The sequence below is a fragment of the Lepus europaeus genome, chromosome 7, assembly GCF_033115175.1.
Source record: "Lepus europaeus isolate LE1 chromosome 7, mLepTim1.pri, whole genome shotgun sequence".
Taxonomy (NCBI): domain Eukaryota; kingdom Metazoa; phylum Chordata; class Mammalia; order Lagomorpha; family Leporidae; genus Lepus; species Lepus europaeus.
In genome coordinates this window covers 23,276,252-23,290,077 of record NC_084833.1, presented here as the reverse complement: position 1 = coordinate 23,290,077, position 13,826 = coordinate 23,276,252, and the positions used below count along the sequence as shown (strand labels likewise).

Genomic DNA, 13,826 nt, shown 5'->3' with positions numbered 1-13,826 from the left:
CAGAGAAGGACCAGTTCATTTTGGTTGTCTTGCTTTGACCACTGGTGCAATGCCCCTGTCTGGAGGTTCAGGTGGTTTAGCCCATTCTCAAAGTTCCGCTTACATCTAATGTGAGTGAACTTTTTCTTTTCAAAAAGATATTTAATGGAGGAGTATAAGATTTCTTTAGATTAAGCTCTTAAGAAGACTACAACTAAGTATAAACACAGTCAAAATATTCCATTTATTTTGTATAAACTCTTAAGAAACAGGAAATTCATTCATGTTATGCAGTATTCACTTATCTTTTCCTCTCTAAACCAGTGTCTAGATTAGACTCTAGCTAAATGCGGCTTAAAATTACTTAAATCCTGAAAGTAGTACTTGGTTTATGTTTCTGAAATACATAAAGTATTTATTTGTTATCAAGAAAGAAACACTGGATTTCCATTGAGCCCAAACTTTCTGAGTGAGTCTTCTCTCTAGATGTGGCTAATAAAATTTTATCTTCTACTTGAATTTCTGCTGTAAGAAATGAAAGGGCAAATAAGGTATTGGCTCTGACACGTGCACCCCAAAATTCTTCACAAAATCTAAAATATTTTATTTAATGTACTGTCATCAAGCAGTATAATCTTTTTTAGTGGCAGAAAAACAGAATTGGCAATAAAAGTTTTTATTCCTACACATTAAAAGTAATGACTTTTGGTTTGCTATTGTTGTTCTTTATATTATCAAATAAATTTGTGCTTATTGTAAAAGTTTAAAAATTAGAGAAAGAAAAAAAAATGGGAGAAAACATTCTCACTCCATAATCATACCACAAACAGTAATGATGCTACATTTCCTTTGTCTCCTTTTGGATATTGAGCTCAAATTGTATATATACCATTTTGTTCTTTTTTTTTTTTTTTTTACAATTTAAAATTGCATTTTTAGCAGTTTTCACATTATTTAAAACTTTTTATAAATATTATTTTATGTGCCTCCTTGTTCAAAAGAACTATATTTGTGCTGTAATATTTTCCATAAATTTCATTTCATGGAGTCGGCGAGTCGGCGGGCCTGGGGTGGGGTGGGGCCGGGCATGGTAACGGCTCGGAAGCCGAGGGGGCTGGGCCGTAGGGAGGCGGAGGAACCGGTGTTGGGCGCCGCCGCCGCCGCCTCCTGTGCCCTGTGGCCCCCGCGGGCTCCGGGTCAACCATGCCAATCCATGGCTTCCAGAGCAGCCGCCAGGACTTCTCCTTCGGGCCCTGGAAGCTGACGGCGGCCAAGACCCACATCATGAAGTCAGCGGATGTGGAGAAGTTAGCCGATGAATTGCACATCCCGTCTCTCCCCGACATGATGTTTGGAGACAACGTTTTAAGGATCCAGCATGGTTCTGGCTTGGGGATTGAGTTCAATGCTACAGATGCGTGAACAACTACCAAGGCATGCTTAAAGTAGCCTGTGCTGAAGAGTGGCAGGAAAGCAGGACGGAGGGTGAACACGCCAAAGAGGTTATTCAACCATACGATTGGACCTATACATAGGATTATAAGGGAACATTGCTTGGAGAATCTCTTAAGTTAAAGGTTGTACCTACGACAGATCATATAGATACGGAGAAGTTGAAAGCCAGAGAACAAATTAAGTTTTTTGAAGAAGTTCTTCTATTTGAGGATGAACTTCATGATCATAGAGTTTCAAGCTTGAGTGTGAAAATTAGAGTGATGCCTTCTAGCTTTTTCCTGCTGTTGCGATTTTTCTTGAGAATTGATGGGGTGCTTATTAGAATGAATGACACGAGGCTTTACCACGAGGCTGACAAGACCTACATGCTACTAGAATATACATCAAGAGAGAGCAAAATTTCTAATTTAACGCATGTTCCACCTTCTCTCTTCAGGGAACCTAATGAAATATCACAGTGTTTACCAATAAAGGAAGCAGTTTGTGAGAAGCTAATATTTCCAGAAAGAATTGATCCTAACCCTGCAGAGTCACAAGAAAGTGCACCTGTGGAATAGAATGTGATACAACATAGGCTCAACGTGGATCTGACTGGACACCTTGGCTGTTTGTAGGGGGATATTTTTATTATGAGAACTGATCGCCTTGTTTATGTGCAGATTTTCTGTAGCCTTAAAGGCAAAAAACAATAAAGGATTATTGCAGGCAGATTCCATTCAACTGCTGTTTGTCCTGTCTTCAGATTCATATTCCAGATGTCTGTTTTCTGGAGTTAAATTTGGATTTCTATGATGTCATAAAGTGGGAGCTTGGCAGTAGTGATGCGTTTATGTCTGGAGCAGTGGGCGTCTTCAAGTGCAGAGGTGAAATCCCTGAATCCCGGGCCTCGCCACTCTAGGATTCCTGACTGTGCATGCTCTTCCTTGGCCTTCCTGACAGTAATCACACTTCTGCATATCGTGACTTGCCACCTAGGAAATTAACCTCATAATTTAATGATCTCCACCCACAGACTTTTAAAAATATGTTTACTCCAATTTTAAATTGGCTTTAAAATTAAAAGAAAGTTTCAGATATAGGAAAAGAGCTAGTGTTTTGGAGAACTTAAGCTATCATGTACCTGGAAATACATGAATGTGGTTTAATCACTGACAGGATGTCAGAGGTGTCTTTCCACCCTCTTAAAGTGCTCTCTAGCACAGGACCTATGTAGTACACAAAGGTAAATTTCAAATCTATTTGGTTATGTTGATGATAACCCATTAAGCATTTTATGTTGTTTTCTACCTTTCTAAGTGATTTTTCATAAAGTGAAAGTGGCTATAAAGCATAGATTTTTGAAAATGTCTTAAACAGTAGGAGGAAAAAAGTGAGTCCCTTTGTTGTGATTTAAAATAATTTTGCATAGTTCCACCTGATGGAAAACTCTCTAAATAGAATAAAAATTTGAAAGGATTAGCAAAGCTCTTCACGTATTAGTCTGAAGAAAATTGTGAGATGAATAAATTTGGTTATTCATCACAGCTCAGCCAGGCAGGATCACTTTTATTAACTAAATTTGATCACAAATAGTTTTATATTTATCTGCCTTCTGTGTCTTGCCCAAGGTATAAGAAATCAGGATTTTGTTAGCTTTAAGAAAACACATGGTATGTATACTATATATTAAATATACTTGTATTTAATATTCTCTGTTAGGACAGGAAAGTGTTTATACATTGTACTCAGTTTTATGTTTTACTTTGTTTGCCATGCAGATTTGAACTGAACAGACTCTATTCCTGCAAAGTATAAGAAACGCAAAACTTGTAAGAATATTCATTGGTTGGAGTTTCTGGGCAACATCATATTTGTGTGTGTGTGTGTATACACACTGTTTTTTTTTAACTTGTTGATTTAGATGTCTTGATACCTGAGTAGTCTTAGGATTATGTATTTTGAGAATCCACTGTTAAAAATCATAGGAAATGAAAAGAATTGGCCTTTTTTTCCTTTTTAAAGGAAGTGGGAAGTGGGTGGATAAATGTGGTTCTGAAAACTTCACTAGTTTATTCCCGTGGAGGATATCAAGAAAATTTGTGTTTGGCCAATGCTAAATATGACATATATCATTTTATACTTATTTGTTCCAAGTGTCTTTTTGTAAGTGGAGAATAAACAATAAGGAATTTAAAAAAATTCATTTCATATAGATTATAATATTAATTAGAACATTAGAAAGTGTGTTACATTTTTGATTTCACAATTAAAGTAGAAATATAAATAAAAAGTATAGCACATAAATTAATTGTGTTTCTTATTAATATAAAAATGTAAAGACTGCAATTCAGGTATTTTCAGACTAAAGATTTTTCATTTTCCTTCAGAAGCTCTAAATTCACTTGAAATGTTATTAAAAGGTAGCAGATGAAATAATTTACTATCACTATGATGAGTTCTCAGTAAAAAGGCTGAAAAATCAAGAACTCCCAGAAAAATAAGAGCCATTTTATTTGTGAAATGAATTCTATTCCAGTGTAGTATTTTATGTTGCACATTTTATCAGAGCATCATTAAGCATTGTACAATTTTCTTGACTCTGGATCATTTTTCCAAATGGCTTGGCGTATCCAGAAAGAAGAAACAATTACTTCTTAATAATTTCTACTTAGTAATAAGGCATGAATAGAATTTAGCTTCTGTTGGAGTTTCTGTGGTTTAACATGGATGAGATCTATTATACATTCAGCATGCTAAGTCTCTGAAATTAAAACAGGATCACCAGAAATGGACAGAATCTTTATTGAGAATCTCCTATTACTGTTTTAGAAACTCTCACTTGTATCCTTAATTTGTTCATGGTCTGACAAGAAGAAGAAATGAAGTGTCCTTTTTCCAGTTTGCTATGAGGCATTTAAAAGCAGCAATGTTCCTATAAGGCAACATCATGAAATCTGAGTGATGAATTCACATGAAACAAAATTAACAGGAAGAAGGATAAAGCAGGAAGTGTAGGCACCAGGGAACAGAGGGTAATACATGCCAGGGAAGATCTAGGTGAATAGAAAGAAATTAAACTGAAAATTAATTTCTAGGCTTTCAGATAACTCAATGATACCATGTTTGTTTACAATTTCTTGGGGCCTTGGTGTGAAACACTGGGATCTTTGAAAGTAGTTAACAAGATCTGATCCCAAGCAATTCACAGATTAGCTCTATCTCCATTTGTAGATATACCTTCACTGAGAAAGATCATCAAAAGACACAGAAGTCAGAAAGATAATGGGCCGGCGCCGCGACTCAACAGGCTAATCCTCCGCCTTGCAGCGCCGGCAACAGGTTCTAGTCCCGGTTGCCCCTCTTCCAGGCCAGCTCTCTGCTGTGGCCAGGGAGTGCAGTGGAGGATGGCTCAAGTGCTTGGGCCCCTGCACCCCATGGGAGACCAGGAGAAGCACCTGGCTCCTGCCTTCGGATCAGCGTGGTGCGCTGGCCGCAGCGCGTTGGCCGCGGCGGCCATTGGAGGGTGAACCAACGGCAAAAGGAAGCCCTTTCTCTCTGTCTCTCTCACTTTCCACTCTGCCTGTCAAAAAATAAATAAATAAAAATAAATTTAAAAAAAAGAAAATGATCTAATAGTATGAGATACAAAAGCAAAGAAATAAGGAAGATACATGATGCCTATGTGAGGAAGAACTCTGAATGCATCAATATGATATTGCACTTGGGTCATGTTTCACAAATTTAATATATTTTCGTACATAAGTGGGTAGCAACTGAATTGGGCTGGCTCCCAATGAAATCCTTTACAGCTGTACTGGTGCATCACACAAGTAGTAACATCATGATTGTTTAGCACATAAACGTCCATGAAAGACAAGCAGCAATCGATGGAAAACTTTCTGTCCTGTTAATGATAAACCAACAAAGTGATCTTGCCACGAGTAGATGTTTTCCTTATAACAAATTTTCTGTGTTGAAAATATTGTCAATGGTATTTAAAAAGGTATATTTGCAGGCATGGGGACTACAGACAGACTCACTCACAAGCACATCATTAGTTCCTTCCTTGGCAAAACGCTCAAGGGCTTTCTAACCTCCTTCAGTACTGCTCGCCATTGAATGTGAAAAGACAGAGGAGCTCAGAGGTAGAACTTATGGTAGAAGTGGGTGTTACTTAAAATGGAAGAACACTGTGAATGAAAATATCATTCCACCATATGTGATTTTTCCATCATGGTCTGGTGTTTAACTGCTCTGCACCTTGACAGTAAAATCTGTGCTTTTGATTACATATAAAAATAAGGAAGAATTTTTAGAATTGTTCTGAATAAAAAAGCATAAAAATGCATACATTCGATTGTATGACTCAACAAACACTTGCAAACTAAAAACATCTGTGTAGCCTGGATTCAGTCCAAGAAAGAGCCCATTATCGTCACCCAACAGCATCTTTTCCAGTCACTCCCTTCTCTAGGGAAACTATTTTACCAATATCTCACATAATATAGTGGTTTTTATTACAAGAGAACTGTATGCAAACTGTACATTGTAATTAAAATACAGCCCACTTTTATGTGGTCTCTTATTCATATGATGTTAGCCACACTTCTCCATATTGCTACAGTTTTGAAGGGTTTCAAAAAGATAATTTTTACATGAAAGTGGTTACACAATGATTAGTGCAGAAAGGTAAATTGAATTAAATAGTCATTGCTGTTGTTGAATATACTAATCTATAATGTGTATTACTTTAAAATTCTTAAACAGATTTCAAGTATTTCATATATACAGATTTAGGAACATAGTAATATTTCGACCCTGCATTCCCTCTTGCCCATGCTCCCACCCTTTCTACTCCTTCCTCTCTTATTCCCTCTCTTCATTTTGATGAGAATCAAATTTCAGATTACTTTATATTCATAATATTAACCCTACACTAAGTAGAAAGTTCAACAAATAGTAAGAAAGGACATTGTTCCTCAGCAGTAGAGGCAATCATGGAAGTTCAAAATGTCAATTTCACTCTGACACATTTTTTGGTATACAATTAGTTACCAGTGATCTGAGAAAACATGTAGTATTTGTCATTTTGGGACTGGTTTATTTCACTAAGTATAATTGGTTCCATTTTGTTGTAAAAGACAGCATTTCATTATTTTATATGGCTGAATATTATTCCACAGTGTATATATACCATCATGTCCTTATCTAGTTTTCATTTGAGAGAATCAGGGTTGATTCCATATCTTAGCAATGTGAATTAGGCAGCAGTAAACATGGGGGTACAGGTAACACTTTCATAAAAATGTTTCATTTTAAGTAAATTCCCAGAGAGATTGTTGAGTCATATGGTATATGGTTTTCAACTTTCTGAGGTATCTCCATACTGTCTTCCACAATGGCTGTACTAGTTTATATTCCCACCAACAGTACATTAGGGTATTTTCCCCACATCCTCACCAGCATTTATTGTTTGTTGATTTCTGTATGAGAGTCATTCTATCTGGAGTGAGGTGAAACCTCATTGTGGTTTTGATTTGCATTTCCTTAAAGGCTAGTGATCCTGAGCGTTTTTTCATGTGTCTGTTGGCAATTTGAATGCCTTTTGAGGTCCTTTGCCCATTTTTTAACTGGATTGTTTGTTTCCTTGTTCCTGAATTTCTTGAGCTCTTTATATATTCTATGTATTAGTTCTTTTTCAGTGTCATAGTTTGCAAATATTTTCAACCATTCTGTTGGTTGCCTCTTCATTTGTTTCCTTTGCAGTGCAGAAGCATCTCAGCTTGTTGTAATCCCATTTGTCAATTTTGGCTTTGATTGCCTGTGCTTCTGAAATCTTTTTCTAGAAGTGTTTGGCTATGCCAATGTCTTGCAGTTTCCCCAGTATTCTCCTCTGCTATTTGATGGCATCGGGTTTGAGATCCTTGATCCATTTTAGTAGATTCTTTTATAAGGCGTAGCGTAAAGGTCTTGTTTTATACTTCTGCATGTAGAGATCCAATTTTCCCAGCACTGTTTGTTGAGGAGACTGTCCTTTCTCCAGGGATTAATTTTACCTCTCTTGTCAAAGACTAGCTGGTTGTAGATGTATGGATTGATTTCAGGAGAAGTTTCTGTTTCATTGGTCTACATGTCGATTTCTGTGCCATTATAAGGCAGTTTTGATTATAACTGCTCTGTAGTATTTCCTGAAAGATGATATTATGATGCCTTTGCCTTTGGTTTTGTTAACACTTCTCTAGCTATTCACGGTCTCCTGTGTTTCTTTATGCATTCCAGCATCATTTTTTTTCTAGATCTGAGAAGAATGTCTTTGGTATCTTGATTGGGATCACATTGAATCTGCAAATTGCTTTCGGTCATATGGACATTTTGATGCTATTGATTCTTCCAATCCATGAACATGAAAGATTTTTCCTTTTTGTGGTCTTTTCAATTTCTTTCTTTAAATGTTTGTAATTTTCATCACAGAGATGTATAACCTCCTTGGTTAAATTTACTCGAGGCTATTTAGTTTTTTGTAGCTATTGTGAATAGGACTGATCTTAGACATTCTTTTTCAGCCATGACATTGTTGGTCTATACAAAGCCTATTGGGGCTGGCTCCTTGGCACAGTAGGTTAATCATCTGCTGGCCATGCTGGCATCCCATGTGGGTGCCGGTTCTAGACCCGTCTGCTCCTCTTCCAACCCAGCTCTCTGCTATGGCCTGGGAAAGCAGTAGAAGATGGCCCAAATGTTTGGGCCCCTGCACCCCCGTGGGAGATCTGGGAGATCAGGAAGAAGCACCTGGCTCCTGGCTTCTGAATGGCACAGCTCTGGTTGTTGCGGCCATTTGGGGAGTGAACCAACAGAAGGAAGACCTTGCTCTCTGTCTCTCCCTCTCACTGTCTATAACTCTACCTCTCAAATAAATAAATAAAACTCTTTTAAAAAAAGGCTATTGACTTTTGTGTGTTAATTTTATATCCTGCAATGTTATAACACTTTTTTTATGAGTTCCAATAGTATCTTTGTAGAGTCTTGATTCACCCATATGTAGAATCATGTCATCTGCAAATAGGGATAATTTCACTTCCTCCTTTCAAATTTGTATCTCTTTGATATTCTTTATTTATATATAGAAGATTTATTTATTTTTTATTTTTTTAACTTTTATTTAATGAATATAAATTTCCAATGTACAGCTTATGGATTACAATGGCTTCCCCCTCCCATAACTTCCCTCACACCTGCAACCCTCCCCTTTTCCGCTCCTTCTCCCCTTCCATTCACATCAAGATTCATTTTCAATTCTCTTTATATACAGAAGATCAATTTAGGATATATTAAGTAAAGATTTCAACAGTTTGCACCCACATAGAAACACAAAGTGAAACATACTGTTTGAGTACTAGTTATAGCATTAAATCACAATGTATAGCACATTAAGGACAGAGATCCCACATGAGGAGCAAGTGCACAGTGACTCCTGTTGTTGACCCAACAAATTGACACTCTAGTTTATGGCGCCAGTAACCACCCTAGGCTTTGATGTTCTTTTTCTTGCATAATGCCTCTAAATAAAACTTCCAGCACTATATTGAATACCAAGGGTGACAGTGGGCATCATTTTGAGGTTCCATATCTTAGCACAAATGCTTCCAACTTTTCTCCATTCAGTAAGATGCTGGGTGTGTTTTTGTCATAAGTCGCCTTGATTGTGTTGAAGAATGTTCCTTCTATACCCAATTTATTTAAGTTTTCATCATGAAAGTCTGCTTTATTTTATAAATGTTTTCACTGCACCTAATGAGATAATCATATGGTTTTTAGTCTTCAATTTATAAATGTGATGTAACTCTTTTATTGCTTTGCATATGTTTAACTATCCCTGCATACCAGGGATAAATCCCCCTTGGTCTGGATGAATGATATTTCTGATGTGTTGTTGGATTCAAATAGCTAATATTTTGTGGAGGATTTTTGTCTCTATGCTCATTCGCGTTATTGTCCTACAGTTTTTCTTTTTTGTTGTTGCTTTTTTCAGGTTTCGGAACTAAGGTGATATGGATGATGGATCATAGATTAAGACAGTTCACAAGATAAAGAAATTCATATATGATATGAAGGAAAATTTTTCCCATGAAATTGAGGTTTTTAAAGGAAATCAAATTAATATATTAGAAATGAAGAATTCGGCATGTCAAATAAAAACTATAGTAGAAAGCCTTAACAATAGACCTGGTGAAGAAGAAAAAAGAATATCAAAAATAGAAGATAAATCATTGTAAATATCTCAATCAGACCAAAAAAAAAGAAAGAGAAATTTAAAAAAAATCAAAAACAATGTTTCAGATGAATGGAATATTATAAAGTTACCCAATATATGAGTCTTAGGAGTTCCTAAAAGTGTAGAAACAGAGACTGTATTAGAGGCACTATTCAGGGAAATAATTTCAGAAAACTTCCCTAATTTAGAGAAAATATGGGATGTCCAAGTAGCAAACAGAAATAGAAATATTTGTTACTATTCATGCAGCCTTACAAATGATGTTTGAAGAAGTGCTACATAGAAACACAGAAAAAGAATCATAATTATCATAGAATATCAAGGCAGCAAGTCTCCCAGTAAATGTACAATGGAAACCCAAAGCAAACAATAAGAGTATATATGGGAAAATGGCAGGGTAAATTGTTACTTATCAATAGTAACCTTGAATATTAATGACCTAAATTCTCCAATTAAAAGATATGGACTGGCTGTATGGATTAAAAAACAAGAACCATCTATTTGCTGCCTACAAGAAATCTGCCTCACCAACAAAGATACCTGCAGACTGAAAGTGAAAGGATGGAAAAAGATATCCCAGGCTAATGGAGAACACCAATGAGCAGGGGTAGCCATCCTAATATCAGACAAAATAGACTTCAACACAAAAAACTATTAAAAGAAATAAAGAAGGGGCTGGTGCCATGGTGCACTGGGTTAAACCTCTGCCTACGGCACCGGCATCCCATATGGGCGCCGGTTCTAGTCTTGGCTGCTCCCCTTCCAGTCCAGTTCTCTGCTGTGGCCCGGGAGCGCAGTAGAGGATGGCCCAGGTCCTTGAGCCCCTGTACACATGTGGGAGACCAGGAAGAAGTATCTGGCTCCTGGCTTCGGATCGGTGCAGCTCCGGCCGTTGTGGCCATTTGAGGAGTGAACCAACAGATGGAAGACTGTTATATCTGTCTCTCTCTCATTGTCTGTAACTCTACCTGTCAAATAAATAAATAAAATATTAAAAAAAAGAAATAAAGAAGACTATTATGTAATCATTAAAGGATCAGTTTAACAGGAAGATGTGAGTATAATACATTTATACACATCCAATTATGGGGCACCCAGCTGTTTAAAACAAGTATTAATAATTCTAAAGGAAGGCACAGATTCTAATACCACAGTAATGGGGGACTTCAACATCCTGCTTTCATCAAAGGAGATCAACTGGACAGAAAACAAAGAAATAATAAAGCTAATCTACACTATAGACCAGATGGACCTAACTGATATCTAGAGAACTTTTCAGTTCACAGTTGCAGAATTCACATTCTCTCATAAGTGCAAGGGAATTTATCTAGGATAGACCATATTCTAAGCTATAATGCAAATTTCAACAAATTAAAGAAAATTAATAACTTAAGAAAGAGATTCTAGAGAGAACATATGCAAAAACATGGAGACTAAACAATATGCTCCTAAATGAACCATGTATATATATATATATATTTTTTTTTTTGACAGGCAGAGTGGACAGTGAGAGAGAGAGATAGGGAGAAAGGTCTTCCTTTTGCCGTTGGTTCACCCTCCAATGGCCGCCGCAGCTGGCACACCACGTTGATCCGAAGGCAGGAGCCAGGTGCTTCTCCTGGTCTCCCATGAGGTGCAGGGCCCAAGCACTTGGGCCATCCTCCACTGCACTCCCAGGCTACAGCAGAGAGCTGGCTTGAAAGAGAGGCAACCAGGACAGAATCTGGCACCCTGACCAGGACTAGAACCCGGTGTGCCAGTGCCGCAGGCAGAGGATTAGCCTATTGAGCTGCGGTGCTGCCCCATGTGTATTATTTTATAAATACAGTATTAGCAGTAATAGACCCAGAACCACCAGTGAAGAGTGCTGCATTACTGAGGATAATCCCACAAACATGCTACAATTTCTAATCAATGTGTTCAAAAGTGTAAGACACTCTCTAAGAACAGAATGGATGTCTAATGTACTGATCCTATGTCTTCACACAGGTAAATGGAAGTTTTGCAACTTCACATCCAAACATGGTCTCAGGCTACACCACAAGAGCCCCGACATTTAAAGATATAGTGCATATTTATCACAAATATCACTTGCAATTAATTCACGTTTTCTTTATGCATCTGTTCAAAAAATAATTAGGATTTTATGCTGCAGTAAATATGCTTGTTCATCCATTAGTGCAAAGCAAAAGATTAATTGCATTACAATGGAAATCAGGACTACAACACTCGGAGCCACAGTGATAACAGTGACAGCTGGGCTGCCCACAGTACTTTGCTCTGATAAGCTTCAAAAACAAGTGCAGATGGGAAAATAATTAAATCACTGACAAGGTGGCACCAGCCTTATTTTTCCTCTTCTTGCTTTCGGCTTACATTCACCAATAAAAAGATTTTCACTGCAAAGCAGGAAGGGGCCTTTCCCCTTGACTTCAAATGCCCTCTTTTAATGTTAATAATAAGCTGGATTACTACAGATCTTCCAATTATTTAACAGCTGTCATTGATCTGTGCAAGCTAAAGAAGAAAACAGAGCTGACCTGATCCCAACTGTTTAACAAGTGACTACGAATACTAGGAACTAGAAAAGATCAGTTGCATGGTCATGTAACCAGTAGAGTTACACAGGGCCCTGTGCTTGGTTTCATTCTCAGTTATCAGTCACTATTATGAAGCTTTTAATAGCTTTTTACCAAGGGATCCTACATCTTGATTTTGCATGGGGCCTCATAAATTCTGCATGTACCCAGTCTGGCCAATAATGAGAAAAGCTATAATATAACCTTGGTGACTCTCTGTCTCTGGTTCCATCCCTCTCCTCTATAGATTTATTTACACATAGCTCTGGTTATCTGTAGGTACTATATCTCTCTATTTATAAAAGATAAGCTTATATTTTGATTCCATTTGTTTTTTCACAAAGTATTCAGTGTTCCCTCATAAATCAAGGAATATATCCACACACATACTCATTGCTGAATCTTGAGAAAAATAAACAAAAATTGACCAATATCAGACTTCCTTTTTGGTTGATTTCTCCCTGGTTAGTTGGAAAAGCAAGTGATGTTATTGAGGGAAGAGAGAATCTGTTTTATGAAGACACATTTCAGAAGGAATAGAAAGAGATGTGCTACATTTGCATTCCAATTGCCTCCTGACTACAGATACTTCTCTCTAGTCCAAATATGTTGAGCATTGCTCTTGTATTAATGAGGGTCAGTAATATTTTTGACCTTGGGTGCAAGTTTGCATCACTCAAAAAAAAGTCTATGTAATGATTTCTGTAATGACCTGGCCTACAACCACCATGGTCTCCCTCATTGAGAGGAAAAAAAAAATGACAAATAAAGAGAAATGTTAAATACCTGAACCTGGTAAGTATACATTATATACATTTATTGAAATGTCACACTCCACCCCATACAATTGATATTAACTTTTTAAATAAATGTATGTGCTAATACAAAAAGGTAATATTTACAGAATTGCCTAACAACAACTTCATTCTTTTATGTCTAATCAAAGAAACAGCAAAAGGCAGAGGCCATTACCAGAATGAGAAGTAACAAACAGATGGCCATGATTGTAAGCAAAACATAGTGATAGTCACCTTGGATGAATCCTTTATTATGGAAACTTCTCATGTCAGTGACTTCTTTAGAGACCACCATAAAGCTGGGCCATTAAAATGCTTACTGGTGATATAATTCTTTGCATCCTGAGCCAGAAACTGATCATGGCCCATCCTTTCATTTCCAATTCTCTTTATATACAGAAGATCACTTCAGTATATAATTAGCAAAGACCTCATCAGTCTGTGCCCACACAGAAACGCAAAGTATAAAAATACTGTTTCAGTACCAGTCATAGCATCACTTTGCTTTAGACGACACATTAGGGACAGATCCCACATGGGGTGTAAGTACACAGTGACTCCTGTTGCTGACTTAACAATTTGACACTCCTGTTCATGGCGTCAGTAATCTCCCTAGGCTCTAATCATGAGTTGCCAGGGCTATGGAAGCCTTTAGAGTTCGCTGACTTTGATCTTATTCCGATAGGGTCATAGTCAGAGTGGAGGTTCGCTCCTCCCTTCGGAGAAGGGTACCTCCTTCTTTGATGGCCCCGTTCTTTCCACTGG

At 37.3% G+C, this 13,826-nt stretch overlaps 1 pseudogene; it reads left to right on the top strand.

The window, feature by feature from the left end:
• Window positions 1-1,182: 1,182 nt before the first annotated feature.
• LOC133764357 (TIP41-like protein) lies at window positions 1,183-2,135 on the top strand (annotated as a pseudogene).
• The last annotated feature ends 11,691 nt before the right edge of the window (window positions 2,136-13,826 follow it).